Genomic DNA, 25,632 nt, shown 5'->3' with positions numbered 1-25,632 from the left:
CCCAAATATTTCAGATTTTTCTGGGCCATATCCCTCTGCTCACACCAGTACATTCCTACGGAATGCAACCCTGCACAACTTCTCAGGACATGGGTATAACAGCAAGCTTCTCACACAAACTGCTATCCCAGTCCAAGCAAAGCTCTTTTTCATCCTCATAAGCCAAGTCTCATAGTCCATAGTTCTTATTGCATTCAGGCATTTCAACTCTGACCAGAATGGTCCACTAAGCTGTACTTACACTATTTCAAGGTGTCTCTTAGACCAAGGTTTCAAATCCTTCCACATTCCTATTGAAAATCAGCTCCAAAAGGCCAAAGCCACACAGTCAGGTGTCTAGCAGCAATCCCACTCCTCAGTACTACTTTACTGTTGCAGGGAAGTTCACATTGCTGGTAGAAATCACCCCACCAAGAGCAGCTTGTGGGAAAAAGACATTTATATTGGCTTACAGGCTGAAAGAGAAGATCTACAGTCAGGTGTCTAGCAGCAACCCCACTCCTGGTACCACATTAGTGTTGCACTCAGGTAGAAATCACCCAACCAAGAGCAGCTTGTGGGAAAGAGGTTTATTTTAGTTATAGGCTCAAGGGGAAGTTCCATGATGGCAAAGGTCAAATTGATATCATAAACAGAGGATGGGCATCATCCCCTGGCCAACATAAAATGGGCAATAACAACAGGAAATATGCCAAACACTGGCATGGGAAAACTGGCTAAAATATCCATAAGCCTGCCCCCAACAATAACACTGCCTTTAGGAGGCATCAATTCCCAAATCTCCATCAGCTGAGAAACTAGCATTCAGAACACTTAAGTTTATGGGGACACCTGAATCAAACCACCACATGTGGTTACTTAATCAATCTGTGCTCTTTTCAAAATTTGTTCTCATTCTGAAATATCACATAGAATATATGTGAACATTGCCCTGAGGAATTAAGAGCATATCTGAAGATAATGTCAATGGAGCGCAGAAAATCTCAGTGATGACAATGGGCATAGTTAGTTCCTATATTTTGATTGCCTAAAGTTGACAGTAACCAAATAATATAAAAAACGTGGTTTTTCTGTGCTCTCAAATCTTTGGGAGAGAGGATTGTTAAGTGTTGCAAGTCTCCTCCTACACTCCCTTGACACCTCAGGGTCACCTCTACTATGCTTGAACTAGATACCAAGAAACTATCTTGAGATGATAAGTCCCAGAACAGTTTTCAGTGAATTGATTTGTGCATGGAAGCCCAATGTTGCCAGATTAACACAAGAACTCCCACACCCAAGTACTGAATATTTCCTCTGACATACAAGAACAGTGTCATCAGAGAGACACCAAAAGTTTTATCTTCATTATGCCTAAGAGCCCACACCAAAGTACTATAGCTGTCATCATCAAGCTGAGGTTAAGGGAGGGCACATTAGGAATTCCATGAGAGGGTATATACGCAAGTTCCCTTTCCATTATAACTGCAACAGTATCACTTTCCCTTTCCTGGAGGCTGATATGTCTCCATGTAAGAAACCAAAACGAGGCTTTGTGTTTGTCCAAGATAAGAATGAGGTAGTGTGCTTATGTCTGTGCGTGCGTGAGCATGTGTGCACAAACATGGCAACACATGTGCACAAGCAAAGAAAATTGCAAGCATACTTTTTCAGCCTGTGAACAACCTGAAGAAATATTAGAATTGTGGAAAAGCCTTTATTTTTCTGACCTGTCCCTCTAGATCAGAAGTCTTCTGCCTTCCACACCAGTTCCTGGACTCACCCAGTTGTGAAGCAGACTAAAAACAGAGAAAGCCTCTGGGCAAATATTTTGGTGAAGGACACAGGGTCAGAAATGACCGGGGGAGACATTGAGATAAATGGATTGACAGAGGTACAGATCTCAAGAAGATACTACTTGCATCTAAAAAGACATAAATAGACCCCAGTGATGGAGTAGGGGGAGACAGAAATAAAATAGGCAATCAAAGCAACACACAAAATCTCACTGCCCCCAAGTTCCAACATAGACAATGATAAGTGAGGATGTAATCAAATTATCCAGACATTTTTTAAAATTTTTTGTTTATTTTTATTTATTTATTTGAGAGAGGCAGACAGAAAAAGAGTCAGAGAGAGAGAAAGAGAAAGAGAGAGAGAGAGAGAGAGCATGCCAGGGCCTCCAGCCACTGAAAATAAACTCCAGATGTATGCGCTCCCTTGTGTATCTGGCTAATGTGGCTTCTGGGGAATATAGCCTCGAACCGGGGTCCTTAGACTTCACAGGCAAGCACTTAACCACTAAGACATCTCTCCAGCCCATATCCAAACATTTTTTCAATGAGGCAGCAATAAGGAAGAGGAAATTATAAATGAGAAAGAACTTTGGTTATAATTATAATACTTATATCTATAGTTGATACCATGACTTGAAAAGTTCACAGTATTGGGACAGAGAGCTATTTCATGCCTGGAAAGACCAGGGAGAGAGAAAGGAATAAAGGGAAAAAGATATTTAGGAGGAATTAAGGGAAGACTGGAAAGGTAAAATTCACAAATGAGTTCAGTTCCTGACATCCCAACTCTCCAGGCTGTGGTATGAATTTAATTCACACAGTACAGTATTCCCCATACTTCTGTTGTGGACAACACAAAAAGCCCACAGTCTGTACTGCATACCTAGCTGGCTAAATACAAATGGATGCCCTGAACAAATTTGTGTTGCTGCCATCCAACTTGTTATGTAGCTTCCGCCCAATCATGGGGTTACAGTATCTTTCAGAAGGAAGTCAAAAACAAGTGCAGTTTTTAGGGGAAATAGAGGAATTTTTTTTTAACTTCCATGTTATATTTATAATTTTAAATTTTAATGATATTCTGAATAGGTAAGAGTTTCTAAATTCTAATTATTTTGTCTGCCTCCCTAATTTATTTGAGTGAGAAGAAAGGATTTTTTGAAACAAATCAAATAAGTGTCATAAACATATCACCTAAGGAATTTTGAAGGAGCACATTTATGCTAGTTTCTTCACTCCTTAAATATGGTTCTCTTTCCTCCTCTGATTTAATTTAAGATAGTTATTTTTTTCTCAATTTTTATTAACATTTTCCATGATTATAAAAAGTATCCCATGGTAATACCCTTCCCCCCACTTTCCCCTTTGAAATTCCATTCTCCATCATATCCCCTCCCCATCTCAATCAGTCTCTCTTTTATTTTGATGTCATGGTCTTTTCCTCCTCTTATGATGGTCTTGTGTAGGTAGTGTCAGGCACTATGAGGTCATGGATATCCAGGCCATTTAATGTCAGGAGGGATCATGTTGTACAGGACTCTGTACTTCCTTTGGCTCTTACATTCTTTCTGCCACCTCTTTCTCATTAGACCCTGAGCCTTGGAAGATGTTATCGAGATATTACTCAGTACTCCAGTCACTTCTTTCCAGCACTATGATACCTTCTGAGTCATCTCACAGTCACTGCCATCTGAAAAGAGAAGATTCTCTACCCTAAGTGAGAGTACCATTAATATAAGGGTATAAATATTAAGAGAAGTGCTTACTGGGCAGTTTGATAAGCATAGTATATACATTTTTCCAGACATCAGCAGATGTTACACCCCTAGAGTTCATGGCTACCCCTGTTTTAAGTTTTTGGTATCAGGGATGTGTTTCCCCCAAGGAGCAGGCCTCCAGTCCAACTGGAGTGCAGTTGGTTTCCACCATGACAGACGTGCCACTATTGTACCCTTTGGCCCATGGAACACTCAGGAGCCAAAGGTCATTGTTAGAAATTTTTCAGTGCCAGGGATGGGATACCACCAGTGAGTTGTTGGCCAGGGAGGTCCCTGATGCCCCCAAAGCATTATAGGCCATTTTCGAGGCCCTTGGTTTCCCACCAGGAATAGATGGTAAGTCCCTATTTTGAAGACTTCACATATTTGGGCTGCAAGGCCACTGAGAAATCCTGCTGGAACTGAGCTGATAACCTCCCCCATGTAGACCAGCTGACAGAAAATTGGAAGAAGCCATTCTACATGTAGTTCAATGGGAGAAAGTGATACCACCAGTGAAGATACTCAACAGTGGACACTGCAAGTCTTATAATTGGTCAGTTAAGATAGTTATAAAAGTAACACATACCATTGTAAAGGACTATGTTGGCTTTTTTAATCATCCCAGAACTAAAGGTTGAAGCACCTACTACAGCTAGAACAATACAGAGAGAAAGCAAGCCTTGGTGGTTCTCTGGCCAATGAGGAGCTGATTCATCCCCTGATATACTTGCTGATTTTTGGTGTTTACTGGCTGGTGGTAGTTTCTCTATCTGCTTGCACAGTCAGGTGAACGCATGTTTCCAGACAGTGACAGGGAAGTATAGGCTTCCAGGAACATCAGGGCAAGAGTAGCCTGCATTAGAGTTCACATTTCCCATTCTTTGACTGTCCAACAAATAAAATGAAGAAAGAAGAAGGGAAAGAAAAGGAAGGGAAGGGAAGGGAAAGGGAGGGAAGGGGAGGAGAGGGGCGGGGAGGGATATGAATACCCCTGAAGGAATCAGAGCTCTGCTCAAGACTGGCAATCTTTCAGACATAGTTTGCCAATTCTTTATTTATTCATTTTGTTTCTCATTTCCCTTGCCAGGAATTCATTTGAACATTTAGAGAATCTTTCAAAAATACATAAAATGAAGCTATTGATGCATACAAAGTACAAAATGATTAATAAGTAAAACTTTTAAATGTTTAAGAAGTTTCAGCTAAAATTAAATGATGGAATTTTGCCTGTGTAGTCCAGCACTGGCAGACTATAGGGAAATTGGCACCAGGCTGTGGGTCTTATCCCAGGAGCAATGCACAGGAATCAGGATGGCCTATTTGAGGTCCCAAATTGAGAGTGGACAGGAAAAAGCAAATGCAAATGGAGGATTTTTGAAGACCACAAAGTGCACACAATCATGATGGGTCCCCTGGCTTTCAGCCTTTCAGGTTTCTCCAGAGTACAGAACACTTAGGATATGTGCAGGTATGGAAGTATTTGATGCTAGGATTTTGTTTGCATGATTATAGAAGCTGGTAACTCCAGAAGGTTTCTTTCATCACCATCTTGAATCAGAATATAGTTCTACTCTCACCTGGGCAGGGTTGCATCCATGTTATGTTGATGTTCTATGTTCTGGGCTTGTGACTCTAACTGACTATCTGCCAAAGAAGGTTATCTTGCTCCTAACCTCTTTCATTATGTCATGAGTTAGAAAAGTATGCATTTTTCAAATGTAAGGTATTTTATAAATATTTACTGAATAAAATATTTACTGATTTTAGTATCTAAATACCTTGCCAGGACATGAAGTCCAGCAGTAAGTGTTTTCTTGCTCCCTATTTAGTAAGTGTGGGGGTAGACTCATGAATGTGTGTCTTTTATAATCAATCTAAAAAATATTAAAATCATCAAATTTCATCAATGGTATTGAAAATCCCTTAGGATCTCAATTTGGCAAGACAGTGTCAGTGTCTCTTAAAACTTTCTGAGTTGCCACATTCGTGTAGTGGTTGGAGAAAACAGTTCTACCTGAAACATTAGCCAAGGCAGAGACAGCCGTATGGTAGTTTGCATGCATGCCCCTCATAGACTCAGGTGTTTTACTAAAGCTTGTAATTTGGGTTGCCAGACAGCTGGCTGGAGGAAGTATCAGTGGGGGTGGATCCTGGGGTCCAGCCCAAAGATGTGGGGAGCAGTGTGCTCCCTAGTCCCCACTGCTTGCTGCTTTTTGGTGTTTATTGTCTGGTGGTGGTTTCTCTGTCTGCTTGGATTTATGACTGGGAGTCAGCTTCTTCCATCATTGATGAAACTTCCCCCTTGGATCTATAAACTGAAATAGATCTTGTTCCTCTCAGAAACTGTGTCCATTCAGAAGTTCATCTCAGTGTTGCAGAGCTGTCTATGATACTGGCCTAGATAGGGTGAGAAAAAGTTGCTGACCCGCTCTCCTTTCAGACCACAGTAACACGATTTCTGTTCTTTAGTGTTCAAAGCTCAGTAGGAAAATGTGTTTGCCATTGTTAGAATAAATATGCTCCTCATACCTCACTGAAATGAAAACTTCATCATGGTGATTTTTACTGGATACTTATTGACTCCTTCATATTTCCATATATTATGTTTATTTTTTAATACAAGGTTTTCTGTTCTCTTGTCTCTAAAATCCATTAGAAGAAAAAGAAAGAGAATAAAAATGAAACTGTAATTTTTCAAGTGGTTATAAATAATAAGCCCAAAACTTAATAAGAAGATACTTTCTTTAGGCTTAGAATAATTCTGTGACACCCCTAGAGCTTCCTTTTAGTTGTACGGAATTCAGGTTTCCTCTTCTGTAAGATAGAAGTACAACATTTGGGATTGTCTTTATGTTTAAAATTCTGTGTGCCATGAGGTACTCAGTATTGTTGGTCATCCTCAATTTCTAGATCAGTATTTGTAATGGGAAGTTGTGTTTTCTGATCTACATGTTCTACAGCACAATGACATATCAAAAATGGGGAGGGTTAGAGACATGGCAGTGGATCTTTTGAGATATTAACAATAAGGGGCTGCATTCTCTGCAAAGGTTTTGAAAAAAAAATAACAAAGCTAGTCAAAAGCTCCAAAGTTGGAGGCTGGAGAACTGGCTTAGTGGTTAAAATACTTACTTACAAAGCCTAAGGACCCAAGTTCAATTCCCCAGAACCCACATAAGCCAGGTGCACAATGTGGCACATACATCTGAGGTTTGTTTGCAGTGGCTAGAGGCCCTGGTGTGCTCATTCTCACACATCTGTCTCTTTCTCTCAAATAAATGACTATTTTTAATAAGCTCAAAATTTTTTCATATTTTTTTCTTATTACTATGTTCTCTCCATACTAAACAATGTCAGATATACAATATTACCTGATTCTGGACCAGATGACTTAATTGTTCTGCTCCTACCTTTGGAGAATCCTCTCCCCTTCATAATCTTTATGATCTCCCCTGGACTGACCTTCCTATGAACTACATATTGAGCACATGACCATTTACTCTATTCTGTCCAGTCTGATCACAGGGATTTCTTAGAGGATAAATGTACACATCTATCTAAGTAATGGAAGACAATGCTGGGATTTGTATGAGTGGTGGGTGGGATATCTATTTATTTCAATTAGATTTGAGGAATAGAAATACTGCCTACATGTTAGGAACTGATCTAACACAAAGGAAAGCAGAGATAAGAAATGAGAGGTGTTAAGACTGTGTAAAAATAGCATCATTGGATCATATGGGAATATTAGCCTGAATCTTTAGGAATATGAAACTCTCACTCTAACTTGATTTTTGTTTATGCCATGTGCATTCTGAAGATGCATTTGAAAATCCTTATGGGAAGACTGTTTTTTTTTTAACACTGGTAGACAGGTTAGTAGAGGTTAGTTAATAGTCAAAGTCAATTATGCAATGAGGCACAGTCAATAACAGAAACCCACACTCTCATGCCAATCGCTCTTGCACCTAATTCACTACCTACAAAATAAGAAAGTGGAAGGTGCCACTTAGGAGGCAGAGGTAGGAGCATCACTGCGAGTTTGAGGACACCCTGAGAATGAAGAGCGAATTCCATCCAGGTCAGCCTGAGCTAGAGTGAGACCCTACCTCAAAAACAAAAACAAAAAAATAATAAAAAATAAAAAAAATAAGAAAGTGGAAAGTCTAATAGATGACTGGTGGGTCATCCAATCTTTTACTCTAACTCCAAAGGTTTCCACACATAGCTCAGACATATGATGTATAATGGAAGTGCCAGAAACTCGTCCAGTTCTGAATGCAGAACAACCTTTATCTTCTGCCAAAACAGAAATTGAAGTTATAAAGCACTATGTCTGGACTGACTGGATGGAAATCTTAGGGAAATTAACATGAAGGGCTGCCACAGCAGCATAATCATTTTATTGCTTTTACAACTGCTTTTTAATGTCAAAAATAAATTATACTTCTCTATTTATAATTATTCTGTTAATGCATTATAATTACAGATGTAATCAAAAAGAGAAGTTTGATTTTTACCTAAATGATGACTTGGACGACTTCTGAATAAGGTACGAATCCAATTAGAGATATCTTCAAAAAAATCACACCAAATAACATTATTTATGAGAATACTAAACGGGAGCTCTTTATTTCAATGCCTCCCTCCCCCTTTCTTCTGTCTTCCAAAGGAAGGTCATAGTTCCCTGCCTGTTATTGCAGAGGGTTTGAGTCTTGTTACTAGAATCCAACATAGCAGAGAATTGCTGAACAATTTTTTTTTGGTTAAAATAATTTAAACAAACTTTTTCATTACCCATAAAAGGCCAAATAGTATATAAGAAGTGTTTGCTGGAACTAGTCTCCAAAACCAGTCCACATTTTTCAATATGATAGAGGAAATAAATGTGTTAATAGCAGGTGGCAAGCAGAGGCTTGGAGTGCATTTCATGCAAGAGAAATAGACTGAAAGGGTGAAACTGGGGGAAGGGGAAACAGATATATTTACAAAAGTACCAAATTTGGAAGAAGTCATACTGGGTTAGGTGAACTCAAATCCAATGACTACCATCTTTGTAAGAAGAAAAAATTTGGACACAGACATAAGGAATTTGTTGCTAGCATGGAGTCAAATTGGAGCCATATATTGCCATAAACTGCCAAGTATTGCCAGCAATCACTAGAAGCTAGGAAGAAGAGATGAAGGAATCTTCCCTAAAGATAGCTTGCCTTGACCCTACTATCCACTCTGATGAGAGAGATCTGTCCCAGAAAGCCACTGGAAGTAACACTGAAGATCCATATCAGTAGTAGTCCAGTCGACCTCTGAGCCAAGAGAAACTGCTTGCCATTTTAAACCATGAAGATCTGGGATAATTTGTAGAATATCATTATTGTATATAAAAAGAACTCTGTAAGAAACCAATTTTCACCTTGACTTTATTGGTTTTCTCTGACATTCCTGGACTGGAAGAATCATTTTTTACTTGTCCCTTACCTAGTGGTTCAACAACCTCTTACAGATCTTAGAATGGAAAGAAACTTCCTGAGTCTACATGAAAACATACTTTTCATGATAATTTTCTATAAAATTAATGATTTTTTTTTGTTTATGGAATATATTTTTCCAAAAAAGAAGTTAGAATGTCAGTTGAAGTATCCATAGGAAGAAAGCCACTTGGTGCTTGGTGATACACTTAGTTCAAGAAAGACCTCCCCAACCCAATTGACCTTCTTACATTGTGGGGATGGTGTTGATAGTACAATGTTCAAAATGCAGGAGATAGAAATGTAACCCAAAGTGCCTTAAGGAAGTAAAGGTAATTCTTTTGCTTATAAAATATAAGTTAAGTACTCAGAGCCATCATAACTTAGATACACAGTGCATGGTATAATGTGGCTGGCTGGGAGACGTGGCACGAGGCAGCTGCCCCGCATCACCAGAGAATACCAAGCCATGTGTGGCTATTCCAAGGCCAGGTTAAAATTCAATTCAATGTACAGTGTCTACTGAATGTGTTTCACTTATCAATTATTATAATGTTTTAAAATCAGAAGCCAAGCAGGGCATGGTGATGCACGCTTTTAATCCCATCACTCAGGAGGCAGAAATAGGAGGATCGCCATGAGTTCAAGGCTACCCTGAGACTGCATAGTGAATTCCAAGTCAGCCTGGGCTAGAGTGAGACCCTAACTCAAAAAAAAAAAAAAACTAAAAAAAAAAAAAATCAGAAGCCAAGCCACCTTAAGCTGGGGTTCCTTTCTTATGTGATGAGGGAGTTATTTTTCCCCTTTCCTCCATCTACACTGTTTTTAATTCCACTTCTAAAAGAAAGGTAGAAGTGGAAAAGAGAGATGGGAGTGCTTCAGTCATAAGTCCCTCTTCTTCAGAAAACATTAAAAACCATTGGCATAGGGCTGGAGAGATGGCTTAGCGGTTAAGCGCTTGCCTGTGAAGCTTAAGGACCCCGGTTCGAGGCTCGGTTCCCCAGGTCCCACGTTAGCCAGATGCACAAGGGGGCGCACGCGTCTGGAGTTCATTTGCAGAGGCTGGAAGCCCTGGCGCGCCCATTCTCTCTCTCTCCCTCTATCTGTCTTTCTCTCTGTGTCTGTCGCTCTCAAATAAATAAATAAATAAATAAATAAATAAATAAATAAATAAAAACCATTGGCATATCAGGAGATCTGTATTTCTTTTTGCCTTTTTTCTTTTTATTGACAGCTTCCATACTTATAGACAATAAACCATGATAATTACCTCCCCTTCCCCACTTTCCTCTTCATAAATCTACACTCCATCACATAACCATCCCTCTCTCCAATAGTCTCTCTTTTATTTTGACGTCATCATCATTTCTTCCTATTATGAAGGTCTTATAAAGATAGTGCGAGGCACTGCGAGGTCATGGACAGCAAGGCCAATTTCTGTCTGGTTGATTGCACTGTAAGCAGTCCCACCCTTCCTTGGCCTCTGACATTCTTTCCACCGCCTCTTCTGCAATGGACCCTGAGCCTTGGAAGGTGTGATAGAGATATTTCAGTGCTGAACATTCCTTTGTAATATCTTCTCACACTATGGTGCCTTTTGGGTCATCTCAGCGGTCACCACTATCTGAAAAGATAAGCTTCTCTAAACAAAAGTGACAGTAGCATTAACATATGGGTATATGCTAAGTAAAGTGCTTCCAGGGCAGTTTGGTGAGCGCAATAAATGCATTTAGCCAGATGAGAGCAGGTGTTACACTCAAAATGCTCATGACTTCCTTCACCATACATCATAGGCTTTTGATTAGGTTTCAAGTACAAGGCATGTATTCTAGGCCAATTAAAGAACAATTGGTTTCTCCCATAACAGACATGCCACTATTGCACTCATTGGCTCATTTGGCATGGCTGGCCAAACTTCAAGCTTACAGTGTCTACCACTATCATCACTGATAGATTCTGTCTCCCATAAGGCTGCATGCACTTCAGCTTTTTCTGGCTTTCTGTCAGCTGGTCTACCAGGAGAATGCTTTCAGCTCATCCCCAGTTTGATTTCTCTATGACCTTGCAGCCCAGGCATGTGGAGTCTTCAGCAACAGGGTCTTCTCATCTATTCCCAGTGGGAAACCAAGAGCCTTGGCAATATCCTACAGTGTTTGGGGGGCATCAGGTAACTCCCTGGCCAACAACTCACTGGAAGGTATCCCATCCCTGGCACTGTAATTTTCCTAGTAATAGTCTATAGGTTCTGGGTATACCATTATCCAAAAAAGTAGCTTATTCATAATACCCTGAATTTTGATTACCCTTCACCCAAACTTAATCTCTTCCCCTGACCTCACTTAGGCCATTCCACCCATAATAATCTGTCCATCTACTTCTACATATACAATACCATCCCCTTAAGTCCACGCCTCTCCTCCCTCCCTTATAGCCCTTTTCTAGCTTACTGGCCTCTGCTACCAATTTTTAGTCCAACTCACACACAAGTCTGAACATTTGTAACTAGGATCTACACATGAGAGAAAACATGAAACATATGGCTTTCCGGGCCTGGGTTACATACATCACCTAGTTTAATCCTTTTGTAAAAGCAGTGCCCTTTTTTTTGGGGGGGGGGTTCTTTAAGTAGGGTCTCACTCTAGCCCAGGCTAACCTGGAATTCCTTATGTCATCTCAGGGTGGCCTCCAACTCATGGTGATCCTCTTACCTCTGCCTCCCAAGTACTGGGATTAAAGGTGTGTGCCACCATGCCTGGCTCAAAAGCAGTGTTTTGAATTATTGTGTTATAAAGGTAATGGAAGTGGTTTGAAATGGTGAAGTAAAGCCAGAAAATAAAAATGAAGTCATGTAAAAAATTATATAAATAGTAAAGAACTAAGATAATTTTGCTTGGAGAAGTCAAGTTTTCGTCCACCTTCATAGTTGACCTTGTAGAGAATATATTTCATTACTAAAAGAGTGCTAACCAGCTCTTTGGGAAGCCAAAATAAAGAACAATAGCAGTTATCATTTTTCACTTTTGGTTTTATACATAAGATCACGTAGCTCAGGCCAGCCTGGAACTCACAATGAAGTTCACTGTTACTTCAAACTCTTTATCTTCCTAATACCCCTTGCTGAGTGCTGGGAGTACAGTCATGTTCTACAATGCTTTGATCATATGGCAACAAATTTAAGTAAAGGAAGGACATCATGAAATTGGGAAAAGATAGTATGCCTTCTGCCATTACAAAACTAGTAGTGATTTATTGCCAGTAGTGAATGTGGAATTTATGATATTGGTAAGTGTGGTGGCTTGAATGTAAAAATGCCCCCATAAGTGCGTGTGTTTTGACATTTAATCTCCAGGTGGTGGTAGTATGGGAAGGCTGTGGAACCTACAGGGTGTTCAGTTCTGCTGGAGGAAGTGTGTCACTAGGGTCTTGAACTTTCTCTTCTTTCTACTTCCTCCCTGTCAACATGACAATGTGACAAGCTGGGGCCTGCTTCTGCCATGGCTTCCCTGCCTTGATGGAACTCTAAGTCAAATTAAACCCCTTTTCTGTGTTCATGCAACAAAAAAAAGTAACTAACATAGAGAAAATTAGTACTCAGAGTAGGGCCATCATTGCAATGAACATGACCCTATGACTGCTAAGCTTTCAGAAAATGGAAGAATTTGGAGCTTTGGGCAAGAAAATCCTTATTACACTGTAAGTACAGCTTAAATGTACATTCTGGTAGGAGTTTAAAAGTTCTGAAGTCAGGGAGAAATGTAAACTGTGGAAGCCAGGATCACAAGATTTCCAGGGCTAAGAAGGACTCTATTGTGAACAGAGCTAAAGACAGTTCATGTGATGATTCTGGCCAAGAAACTGGATGCGCTCTGCCTATGTACTGAGAACGTGAGTGTGAAGTAATGAAGTAATGAAACAGAGGAAATTTCAAATCAGGATAGCATTGAGTTTGTGGCACAGTGCCTCTTAGCTGCTCTGATTCTGATCTACAATGAAAGAAAGCAACAGAAGAGTAGAAATGTATGACAAATGTGAGAAGATGTGAGCAAGCTTACAGTCCTGGGAAAGGAGACAACAGCTGCTTTGGCTGTAACTGTTAAAGAGATTAACTCCATTGAAAAGACATCTACTGTTCTGCACTGGGACAACAGGAAAGACACCCTGAGGGCAGATTAAACCCATTAAAGCCAAATGATAGTAAGTCTGCAAATACAGCAAGAAGCCTCCTAAAGGGAGGGATCAGACTTCATCCTGATCTGGTAAATGTACTTGGTAGTACCACCCATGTGGTACTGAAACTCATGTACTGAAATAAAGGGGGTTCATTGAGTTCTGTCCCAGAGGATTCTTACTCAAGAAGTGATAAGGAATTAACCATTCCCAGGCCGCAACACAATCGACAGGGTCAGTATGAGAGATAGGTTTAGGCTTTATTAAACAGAATTCAGGGGCTGAGGACATGACCTAGTGATTTTTACTGCAAAGTCTAATGACCTGGGTTATATGCCCCAGTACCCATGTAAAAGCAGATACACAAGGTGTCTCATATATTTCGAGCTTGTATTCAGTGGTTAGTTATATTCTCTCTCTTTCTCTCTCTCTCTCCTTATAAATAAATAAAATTAATCAGTTAATTAACAGTATTCAAAGATACAATACAGGCAGAAACCAGACAAGCAAGAAAACATTCATTGACATGGACTAGAATCTCTGAAGGTGGAAAACTCAAATGAGAGCTGGATTGGAGGGTTTGAGTATGATGTAGACATTTCTATCTATAATTTAAAGTGTCCTACACTGATTAACTGTCTCAAGAAAGTTTCTCGTCAACCAAGAACTTCACTGAATTAAGCAACAACCTATCGTAGAAGAATCATTTGTAACTGCCTCTACACAGCTGCAATGTTTCTGGCTGAACTTCCAGAGTCCTGAGCCCTCAAGACCTCTGCCCATTCCCAGTCAACTGTGCAGTTTCTCAGTTTCTAAGTTAGCCATACAGTTCCAAGAACTGGGGTATTTCTCCCTCAGTACTACTTTGGGGTCATGAAAATTATAAGATGGAGAAAGCCATAGAGATAATAATAGTTCCAGAGAACTTCTGGGAGCTAAGTATTGTGAAGTATGATCAGAAGCACAGCACGTTGGCAGTGAGATGTTACTTCATGAAGTTGTGAAGGTGAACTTGAAATTGTAATGGAGGCTCCAGGATGTTGGAGATGTAGGTCCTAGGATAGCTGCCAAGGAAATTTGCAGGCTTCAAACAGATTTAGCCCATGGAGGCTACAGGGAGCACAGATGGAGACACACAAGCCTTCCAGACATGAAGCTGTAGGATTTGATGTTCTTTCTGCTATATTTCGGGCTGACTCCATCCCTATCATTACTTGCTATTCTCCCATTCCTCCCATTTGAGATTGGGAATGTTTATGATATGTCATATGTTGGAAGAATCTAATTTATATTTTGATATTGCAAGAATCACAGGTAAGAGACTGCTTGGGGATTTAGACTTTGGTCTGTTGAACCATATTGGGACTGGTACAAATTATAAGGACTTTTAAGTTGTGCACATGGAGCTTATGAGTATCAAAGGTGAATGTGGATTGAATGAAGGATGATGCCCATAGCACTGCATGCTGGAATACTTCATCTATAGTTAGCAGCATGTTTTGGGAACATTATCAGACATTTAAGACATCAAGCATTTCTTGAGGAGGTGTAGCACTTGGAACAGGACTTGGTGCTTATGGTGAAAAGTAACATGGGCTACTGGCTTTGGGCTGCAATGCCTTTCCTTCTTTGATGGACACTATACACCAGAGGTATAAGCCAAATTAAATCCTTTTCAGTTATGTTATGTTATGTGTTATGTGTTTTCAGTTATGTTATGTTATGTTATGTTATGTTATGTTATGTTATGTTATGTTATGTTATGTGATGTGATGTGTTTTCATGGTTCATTATTTTCTTCCAGGAAAGACACAATAATGGGAATAGTAAGTATCTGATAATGGGAACTTTCATCATCATCTTCATCATCACCATCACCGCCATCATTCACAGGCAACTTGATGGGACCATAAATTGAAAGGTGCATAGCCATAAATAAATAAACAAACAAACAAACAAACAAATAAATAAACCTGATACTTAACAAATGAAAAATAGGTAGTCTGAGTGGAGCCAGCAAGGCAAGCAGTCATGTGTTCACTGCTCAGAAAAGCGGTAGTCCTCGCATCATGGCTGACCAAGTGGCTAACGAGCAGATTGCAGAATTCAAAGAAGCCTTCTCTCTATTTGAAAAGGACGGTGATGGAACTATAGCAACAAAGGAATTGGGAACTGTAATGAGGTCTCTCGGGCAGGATCCTGCAGAAGCAGAGCTACAGGACATGGTTAATGACGTCAATGCTGATGGTAATGGCACAATTTCTGGCAATGATGGCAAGAAAAACAAAAAAACACAGGTAGTGAGGATGGAATGAGAGAAGCTTTCTATGTGTTTGGTAAGGATGGCTATATTCGTGCAACAGAGCTTCACTGTGTGATGACAAATCTTGGAGAGAAGATAACAGATGAAGCAATTATGAAATGATGAGGGAAGCAGATATTGGTGATGGTCAAGTAACCTATGAAGAGTGTGAACAAATGATGACAGAATAGTGAAGAAATTGTATAGAATGTGTTAAATTTCCTGCACAAAATTGTTTATTTGCCTTTTGTTTGTAACTTATCTGTAAAAGGATTTTTCCCCTACTATCAAAAATGTACATGTACAGTAATTTGGACTTCACTCCTCCATATTTTCTTCCCTTCTCTTACTGTCATTGTCCTTAAAACTTATTTTAGAAAATTGATCAAGTAATATATTGCATGTGGCTTACTCTGTATATATCTAAGTCCTTCCACACATCTAAACTAAGGTGGAGTTGGTCAAATGAGGGGACGTCTGGGTTTGCCCTTCTTGAGTAGTTTCTAGGAGCTGTCAGCATGTTGCAGTTGGATTGTAGACTTGTGACTTGGCATGGACTATGGGGAGTCAACAATACCTACTTAAAAGATGCACTATTGCAAAATGGGTTTAGCATGCATGCACTCATACACTAATTTTTGTACTGCTGGTATTGTACCAGAAACATTTTCTTTTATTGTTACTTGCTTTTTAAACTTTGTTTAGCCACCTAAAGAAAATCTGCTTATGGTACGATTTACCTCAAATCTATTCCAAGTTGTATATTTGTTTTCCAATTAAAAAAAAACTGCAATTTACCCCAAAAATATTTAAAATAAAACTTGACATATCACAGCTGCATGAAGCAGCAATGACTGAGACAGCTTTTATTTCATTGATATTTGGGATTTCCAAAGCTACATCTCTTTTCTGATATGACTAGCGTTCAGAGCCCAGCTTTATGCTACCTCAGGAGGCTGGTTACTCTGAACTCTTGATCACAGCTACTTTCATAGAGCTTTTCTTTAGAGGACCCATCATGGTAAGCTCTTTACCTTGATTTCACCTTAACCTTTGGTGATCATTTGTAGGTAAACTAATGTTTTCTCTCATTTGCAACACTTTAAAACAAAATGCAAAGTCACACCACCTATAAATGAGATTAATGATTCATCCAGCTCTCACCACCTCTGCTCTAATTTTGCTTGTCTTAAAAGATTTTCCAATTTATTTTTCATGAAAATTTCACACATTTCATTTTGTGTTTATTTAAATGATAGGTCAGATATTTTCATATGTATGCCAATTTTTATTTCTCAAGTAGTGAGCTACCTTTAAGAAATGACAAACTTTAAAAAACATACATCTCTGGGATACCAGGTTCATCAAAATTGGGGTTGATGAAAAATTTAGCAACTTAAAATTAAGCCTGTACTCCCAAATGACCTCTTCTGAAACAAATGAGAAAAATTAGTATTTTAAATACCTCTGGTTAAGGCATTCAAATTTGTCTTCTTACTAATGAATGAATAATCAAGACTAGAAGCATGCCTATCTTTATCAGTCAATGTTTTTTTTTTAATTCCTTTCCAAGAGATTATTATGTACATGTTATAGGTTTATCTCTGGACAAAGAATGTCATCTTGGTTTTCAGAATACTGGAAGAAAATGAGAAAATTGTCCAAGGTTATTATTTAAAAATGTAAAAGAAAATTTCACAATTATACAATCAGAAGAACTATATTTATCCTTAACACTTAATCTGGTCTGCTATCGATTTATTGCTTTTTGCCATATAAGCTAGCAATTATAGACTGTAATTGGTAATCTATTTGGCTATAGGAGAGTCTACTATCTATGAAGAATCAAGTTAATCCTTGTAGTCCTAGATCAGAGGTTTCAAAATGCTCACTGCATGCGAATAATTTGCTTTTCAGTCACCTAGGGTATTTTTCCTTACTTATATAACAAATTATAGTCTCTGGAATTTGACTTTAAAGCAGTTTTAGTTGTTTAAAAGCATTCATCAAGAAGAATATTCTCTGAATCATTTTTGTATTGCTTCTAAGTCACTTGCAAAGGGGAAGGAGGAATTAAAGTGGCTCAAATTTGTTCTCAACCTCTCACATAGTTTTCTGTGGTAGTTATGCACAGATCATGTTAAGTTATCCACAAATCCAACTAGAGTAAAAGAAGGGGAAATCATGTTATGAGAAGTTCAGGCTGCTGTTCCAGGAGTTTTAGATAAGACTATTCTCTAATCTTTCAAAAAAAAAAAGCATAGAGTATTCTTTATTTAAGAGGGCCTTGGGCTGGAAAGATGGCTTAGCTGTTAAGCATTTGCCTGTGAAGCCTAAGAACTCTGGTTGGAGGCTTGTTTACCCAGTACCCATGTAAGCCAGATACATAAGTTGGTGCATGTACCTGGTGTTTGTTTGTAGTGGCTGGAAGCCCTGGTGTACCATTTCTCTCTCTCTCTCTCTCTCTCTCTCTCTCTCTCTCTCTTTCTGTCTCAAATAAATAAATAAAAATAATCATCTTTTTAAAAAAAGAAAACCTGTGGTGAGTGTGTCTTAAGTCTACTTTAATGTTGAGCTCTTAATAACTTCTGAATTTCTGTTTTGGTATATATTGAGTATCCTCACTGTCTGTCTCCTTCACCCTTGTGCAGGAATTTTGTGGAAGAGGGGGCAGAAAGGTTGTAAGAGCCATAGGTTGGGAAGGAATGTACAGAGGCATTGCTTCCCTGTCCCCTGCCTCAACAATGACTGACTTGCCCTTATAACTCATAACCCACAACCCTATGGGGAATGCCAGCAATCATGCTGAGGAGGTCCCTTAGTGGAATGGGGGCAAGGAGGAGGGAAACTATGGTACTAATACATGATGCATCAATACAAGGTATAAGTTTAATAAAAAAAATGATACTGAGGGCTTTAATTACCCTTTTTTAAAAAAATTAAGATCTACTCAAATGAAAGAGAAATTGGGGAAAGGTAAGGAATACAATGCATGATGCATAAATGATGTGATTGCCTTAGAATTGTCGTGCCTGAGCCTAGAGCCAACCATGTTCCTCATGAACCCCAGAACTCCTTCCAGAACTTTCCTTGAATAGCTTAAATTTTCTAATGTTCAATTTTTCTATCGATAAAATGTTGCTAACACATTCTTCTTTGAAATTTTGTAAATGGTTATAAATTTCTACGCATTCACAGATAACTATTAAAGGTCAACTTTCAAAACAATTACACTAAAATATAGGCCATATTCAATGTCAAAAATAGATCAAGTTGCAGATACTTAAGAATGGTAGATTTTTCTTATTAATGTAAATCTACTTGATGAATCTATTACAGTTTTGTTGGCCTACAGAATAAGAAACAAGAATAGGTATTTGCAGGTTTCCTTCATTTCAGATAAGAAACAAAAGAAGTGAGTTCATTGCTTTTAAAATTGTTGAATTTTTATATTACTGAAATGTTCTTTGATGGAAAAAGACAAACTAGTACCAGAGTTTAGAAATGAATCCACTATTTCTAATAAGTAAGTCCAGGAGTAAGAAAACCAACAGGAAATGGGCTCCCCTGATTTAACTACCATGGTAGGAAGGAAAAAATTCACTCTTGGTAATAAAAGAGGAGAAAACTATTGGGAAAGGTTTGTTCTGCAGGGAATTGCTGTAATGCACATCCTGTTCAGAGGTAACAATGATACCCAGGGAAAGTTTTTGTTGTTGTTGTTGTTGTTGTTGTTTCCATGAGATCCAGAGGGTATATAGCCAATATAATTATCAGCTCCAGAGTGTATTTTGTGAAGCAATTGATAAGCCTTTTTAAACAAAATTATTTCTACTCAGATGGACTCATGTACAGGCTCCTGGGGGTGTTCTGTGGCAAGGTTGATCTGGAATTTGGGAGAGTCCTCTTGTCTTGCTCAGGGCATAAGGAGATATGTCTGATGGCACTGTTTTGTGTGTATATCTATTACAAAAAACAGTGCTTTTCAGTTATATGAATCAATAAGTGTCCTTTTTAATGGTTGAGCTTGATTGACTTGACCCATTAAAAGCTCTATTTCATTGGTCTAAGTGATTTGGTTAGAAAAAAATGGAGCCAACCATTTTCTCCCACATTCCTTAAGTCTTCCAGATAACAGTGGTCTTGAGCCATAGCATAGACAATTTTCTTTTCTTTTCTTTTTCTTTTTCTTTTTGGTTTTCAAGGTAGGGTCTCTCTCTAGCCTAGACTGACCTGGAAGTCATTAAGTAGTCTCAAGGTGGCCTCAAACTCATGGCTATCCTCTGCCTCCCAAGTGCTGGGATTAAAGGCATTTACAATTTTTAAGGACATGTTCAAAAATGTTGCTGTCTCTTTTGCCTTTGTTGTTGTGCTAATGGAAAACTATAAATGTCATAACCATGCTTTATAACCCATAAATTTTGACCTGACCTAAGAAGATCCACATCTACCGACATCTGTGTTGAAGCCAGATGAGTTTAGGAGCATGCAGTCATCTGGACAGGCCATAAGGAAGCTCAGCGTTGTGGGAGAGCGCCTGCCAGGAACACGGCCACAGGCCTATCATGCGAACAGCTGGCACAGAAGCAAGAATCCATCAGGAGAGAAGGTGAAGCAGAGTGTTTGTAACAAGCAGTTTGAGAGGAGGGATTCAGAGGGCAGTGCCTTTTCTAGAACCCAAGTAAGGGGAAGCCTGGCCCTTCCATCCATGGGAAGGAAGCTACAGATCTGCTGAGGAACCCATTTTGCAATTGCATTGGAATTTATCTCATTCCAGCCTGGAATGGTGATTTACTCTGCCTTTGGACATGCTCCTCTAATAGGCCGTGCCTTCTGCTTGGCTACCAGGCTGAGGGAAAACATTCCGTGTGCTGGTTTTCTGGTGCCCCCACCTTCCCTAGTCTTGAAACATCTCCAACCACAAGTGACCACCTGAACCACTGGGGTCTAGGCAGTGTTCTCAAGGCTCTTGGAATTGTAGTCACAGCTGTAAGAAGAAAGAGGAGACATTTTAAAAATCAGACACATCTGGGTTTGGATCCTGGGTTTTCCTTCTCTCCTCCTCTTTTTCTTTCTTTCAACCTGTATGGAATACATATTGTTATATGCAAGTGTATTGGCTAAAGACATTAAATTTAAAAAAGAGAACAAAAAATAAACTCTACTTTCCTGCAACACATAGAAACATTTAATTATTGAGTACCTTTATGTCTTCTTTTTGGACCAACTCTATCATTTGTCCTAGCCTTTGTTTCTTCATTTGTAAAATGGGAAGTAGCATGTTGCCCTTCTATAACTGAGAGTCTTTCCAGGATATGACATATTAGAATACAAAAGCAGGAGTCATCTAGAGTAAGAAAATAATTTCTTAAAAACATTATGTTATTGATTGTTGTTGGTCATGGAAGCTAATGAGGATGTTGAAAACAATATAGGCTATTGCTGTTGCTCTTGGTCGCCCAGTGAAACTGGATGGTAAACCCCTATCGCTGGTGATCACATGCTTCAGGAGCCGAACATTGAGAAACCAAGCTCGAATTGATCAGGAAACTTCTTCCCCAAGGGATAGCTTTCTTTGTGCCAAAAGGTGCTGTGCAAGCTCCTAGGGCAGAAAAGCCACCAACAGTCTTATTCAGCTGTGGATTCTCTGTAGCCACAACTGTCCTGCCAGGTAAGACATTTCCACTGGCACAAGCACAATAGGGACATGAATGTTAGGGAAGTAGTCAATCACTTTCTGATTGGATTTGCAGCCCACTCTGTGAGTTCCTGGGTTCTTGCTCTGGGGCCAGCCATGGTCCCCCAGGGTGGGTGAGCGTGTGACAAGAGAAACAATCACTCCAGCAGATACTTGAATAGCTCTCTTTGTATATTGTCAGGGAAATGAGTTTATAAGCATCTGAGGACAGGGGGACGAGTCCTAAGGGGATTCAACATACCAGGTTCATTTCTGATAACTAATTAGCATATGAGGACATTCATTACAGCATGTAGGCAATGACATGGGGGTGGGAATCAGGTGATCTAGGGTCTCAGGGGGATGGGCTGTGTGAAGGTGCCAGCCGATAAGGAGGTTCCTGGGCAACTGGCCGAAGGTTACAGGGCTATGGGCAAAGCCTAAATTCAGGTGTGCCGAGCTTGGAGAGGGGAAAGAGGACTTTGTTGGGACTTGAGCTAGAGGTAGTTCAAAAGATATTCTAGTCAAAGGACTGACTTCACCCTGTCTGTGTCCTGAGAACTTGAGTTGGATTTAAAAGTAATGGGCTAGTATGTTTGATGAAGGAAATCACAAAGTAGAAAGATATGAAAGACAAAAAAAAAAAAAAAAAAAGGAAAGAAAAGAAGTGAAACTGGGTTGAGGTCCCTGAACAATAGCCCCATTAAGCCTTTGTGTGGAGTTGTGAAGGTGAACCATTGGTTGCTTGGAGATACCAAGATTTTGGAGATGCCAGAAAAAGAAATGAAAATCTCTGCTGAGGAAGGGAGCTGCTGTGCTAGGTCTAAGATTTTATAATCCAGCCCCCTTGCCCACGTGAGTTTGCTCATTCTTACTGTTCCCTCATTGTTGATATATGATGATATGAGCTAGCTTCCACTTATAATATTGCTTATACTTATAATATTTTCTAAGGTTTCCTATATTGTAGCAAGAATCAGTGCATTACTTCTCTGTGTAGTTGAATAGGATACCATTGTATGGTTGCTCCACACTTTATCCATCCATTGAAAATTTGATAGACACTTCTGTTGTTTCCACTACTGGCTATTATGAATAATGGTGATACATATTTATGTATATGGATTTTTATAGGAACATACTTTAGTTTCCCCAAGTGTATACCTAGGAGAATAAGATTAGTATGTTGAAGTGAACAAACATGTTTTCAGCATGGCACACTATTTTATAAACCCAACAGAAATATATGAGTGTTCTAATTTATCTAACTACTCATCAACATGTGTTTTGTCTGCTTTTAACATTATATCTGTTTAGTAGGTATGAAATAATCAATTTCCCTAACATCTGTTAATGTACATATTGGCTATTTGTTTCTTTATAGAGATATTTATTTAAATACTTCACACATTCAACACTTGGGTTAATTACCTTTTTATGTGAAATTATAAAAGTTCTTGTGTATTGTGGTTACAATATGAAATACATAATGTATAAACATTTTCTTGATTCTTTGTGCTGTGGCAGTCATGAGATTTAATTATTTTAATGAAGGTTATCTGACATAGTTTTGTTTTGTCACCATGCTTTTTATATCATTGTGTAAAACAAGATTATGAGGAGTCACTCTTTTTAATATATTTTTTATCTTTACTTACGTATTTGATAAACAGAGTCGAGAAATAGGCAGATAGAAAGAGAGCAAACGGGTGTGCCAGGGCCTCTGGCCAATTATGTGGGTTCTAAGGAATAAAACTTGGGTCCTTAGGCCTTGTAGGCAAGTACCTTAACTTCTGAGTCATCTCACTTTTTAAAACAAATAATTTACTTATTTTTTATTTGAGAGATAGAGAGAAACTGGCATATATAGAGAGAAATAAGGAATTATTTATAAATTATGTTAATTTTTGTAGCTTTACTCTTAAATGTATAGCTTGAATTACTTTTACTTAGTTCTTAGATTTGATGGTAGATAGATCTGTAAATTTATTCATCTGTCTATAGATACCCAGTTATGTCATTTTTTTCTCAAGACAAGGTCTTGCTATCTAGTCCTGGCCAGCATGATATTCTCTATGTAATACAGGCAATACTTGAACTCATCATGATCTTCCTATCTGGGTCTCCCAATTGCTGGGACTATAGGCATGCAACATCACACCCAGTTCAGTTGTTTTATCATAAGTACTTATTTTATTTCTTGAAAAGATTATGTTTTAACCATTTAATTACATACAAAAAGTTACATACAAAAATCATTTACCAGAGCTGGTCATGTTATTCAGTGGTAAATTGCATGCCTAGCATAAACTCCCTGGATTGGATTCTTAGCATTGAAACAAAAACCAACTGGCCATCAATGTTAGGACTATTTCAAGGTTATTCCACTGATCCTTTTGTTTCCTTACTGCAGAACCACCAAGTGACATACACTTTAGAATATTTAAGAAACACAAACTCTGAATCCTACAGGCTTGTTTACATTTTTCAAGATAGTTTTGAATATACTGTGTCTCTTGCATTCCACTATGACTTTTATAATAACCTTGTTGATTTCTTCCACACAGCCAGCTGGAATTCCAGTAGGGACTGCATTGATTCCATATATCAGTTTTAGAATAATTGCTGTATTAACAGATTTGTGTTCTTTCATTTATTTTATTATCTTTAATTTCAGCATCTTTTAGGATAGTCAGCATATAGATCTTATACTTCTTTTGCTACATTTTTTTTAAGAAATGTCCTTTTTGGTTCTTTTTTATTTATTTATTTGAGACTAACAGACAGAGTAAGAAAGGCAGGGGGAGAGAGAGAGAGAGAGAAAGAGAGAGCGAGGTGGGGGAGAATGGGCATACCAGGGCTTCCAGCCACTCCAAACGAACTCCAGACACATGTGTACCCTTGTGCATTTGGCTAACGTGGGTCCTGGGGAATCGAGCCTCGAACCAGGGTCCTTAGGCTTCACAGGCAAGCTCTTAACCACTAAGCCATTTCTCCAGCCCTTCACTTACTCTTGATCAGAAAGAGAAAGCACTCAGAGTTTCACAGTAAACAGTAAAGTACGATGATGTTAGCTGTGGTTTTTCTGTAGGCACGTTTTATTAGCTGGAGTAAGCTCCCCTCTATTTCTAAATTGTTGGAGTTTTTACTAAAAAGGGTATAGAATTTTATCAAATGCCTTTACATTTTTTTCATGTGTTCATCTACTGAGGCAATTGTGTGTTCTGTTGTCTTATTTTATTTTGTTCTAGATTTCTTCGTTCTATCAATAGGGTGCATTGCACTGATTTTTTTTTTTTAACACAGACTGTTTTGTATTTTAAACAAACAGTACATTCCTGGGTTAAATCCTACTTGGTCACGGTGCATAACACTGTTCATTTGTCACTGAGTACGCTGTTAGTGCTTTCCTGAAGATTTTTGCATCTATATTCATAAGACATATTGGCTTATATTTTTCTTGGCAGTCTTTATCTGCATTGGTATTCAAGTAGTAACATCTTTACAGAACAAGATTGGAAAAGTTCTTCCCCTTCTTTTATTTGAAAGAGTTTGAGAGGACTGGCTTATATAATTCTTTAAATCTTGGGTAAAATATACCAGTGAAGACATTGGTCATTTACTTTCTCGTAGGAAAAAAAAAAAAAAGATGACTAATTCATCCTCTTAATATTTTATAGATTGACTTGGATATCAGTTTATTCTAGAATTTGTTTTGGAGTCTATCTAGAAATCTTTTATTATAAAAAAGGAAATTTGCTGGCATATATTCACTGTACTTGTTATGATTGTTTTATGCATGTGTAGGTGGTAGCAATAGCCCTTCTTTCTAGTTTTAGTAATTGAAGCCTTGTCTTCATAATCATAGCTACATGGATAATCCTGAGTTTTCACATTTCCTAGCATATAGAACTTCCTCTCCAACTGAATATACCTCAGTTTAGGCAGTAAAGTAATGTTGATTCTGCCCAGAACTGACCTTCCTGTGGACACTGACACCCTGCTAGCCACGATTCCACAGAGAATGTGAGCTCTAGCTCTAAGGCAGCAGGCACTGCAGCATCAGGTGTGGAGTTTGGACCTTAAATCATGAATTAAATTGGCCAGGACCCAGAAGGTGATTTGCATGGACATGAAAAATGAAAACGCAGAAAGATAAACACTACACCACATGTTCTCACTTATCTGTGATGGCTTCAGTTGCTGGCATACTTGGCAGGCAACCCGAGGGCCAGACAGTAGAGATGGAAGGGTCAGGGGGAGGGGAGTGGGAGGTTGGGGGAAAATAAACACAAAACTCAACCCAAAATGAGCTGGTAACACAGAAACCTTTCTCCTTGATAGAAGACTAAAAGATATAATCCTCAACAGCAGTATGTGGGTGTCTGGTAAAAAGGACCCTGGAGAGAGGGATGGTGAAGCCTAACCTTGAAATATTTGTCTGTGGCCTGTAACTGTCAGTACCAGAAATCAATTGCTACTC

At 38.8% G+C, this 25,632-nt stretch overlaps 1 pseudogene; it reads left to right on the top strand.

The window, feature by feature from the left end:
• The first annotated feature begins 15,239 nt into the window (after positions 1-15,239).
• Positions 15,240-15,663, top strand: LOC101612477 (annotated as a pseudogene).
• The last annotated feature ends 9,969 nt before the right edge of the window (positions 15,664-25,632 follow it).

The sequence above is a fragment of the Jaculus jaculus genome, chromosome 6 (assembly GCF_020740685.1).
Source record: "Jaculus jaculus isolate mJacJac1 chromosome 6, mJacJac1.mat.Y.cur, whole genome shotgun sequence".
Classification (NCBI taxonomy): Eukaryota; Metazoa; Chordata; class Mammalia; order Rodentia; family Dipodidae; genus Jaculus; species Jaculus jaculus.
Note: the sequence above shows the minus strand (reverse complement) of the source record. Positions and strands in the feature narration are given on the sequence as shown.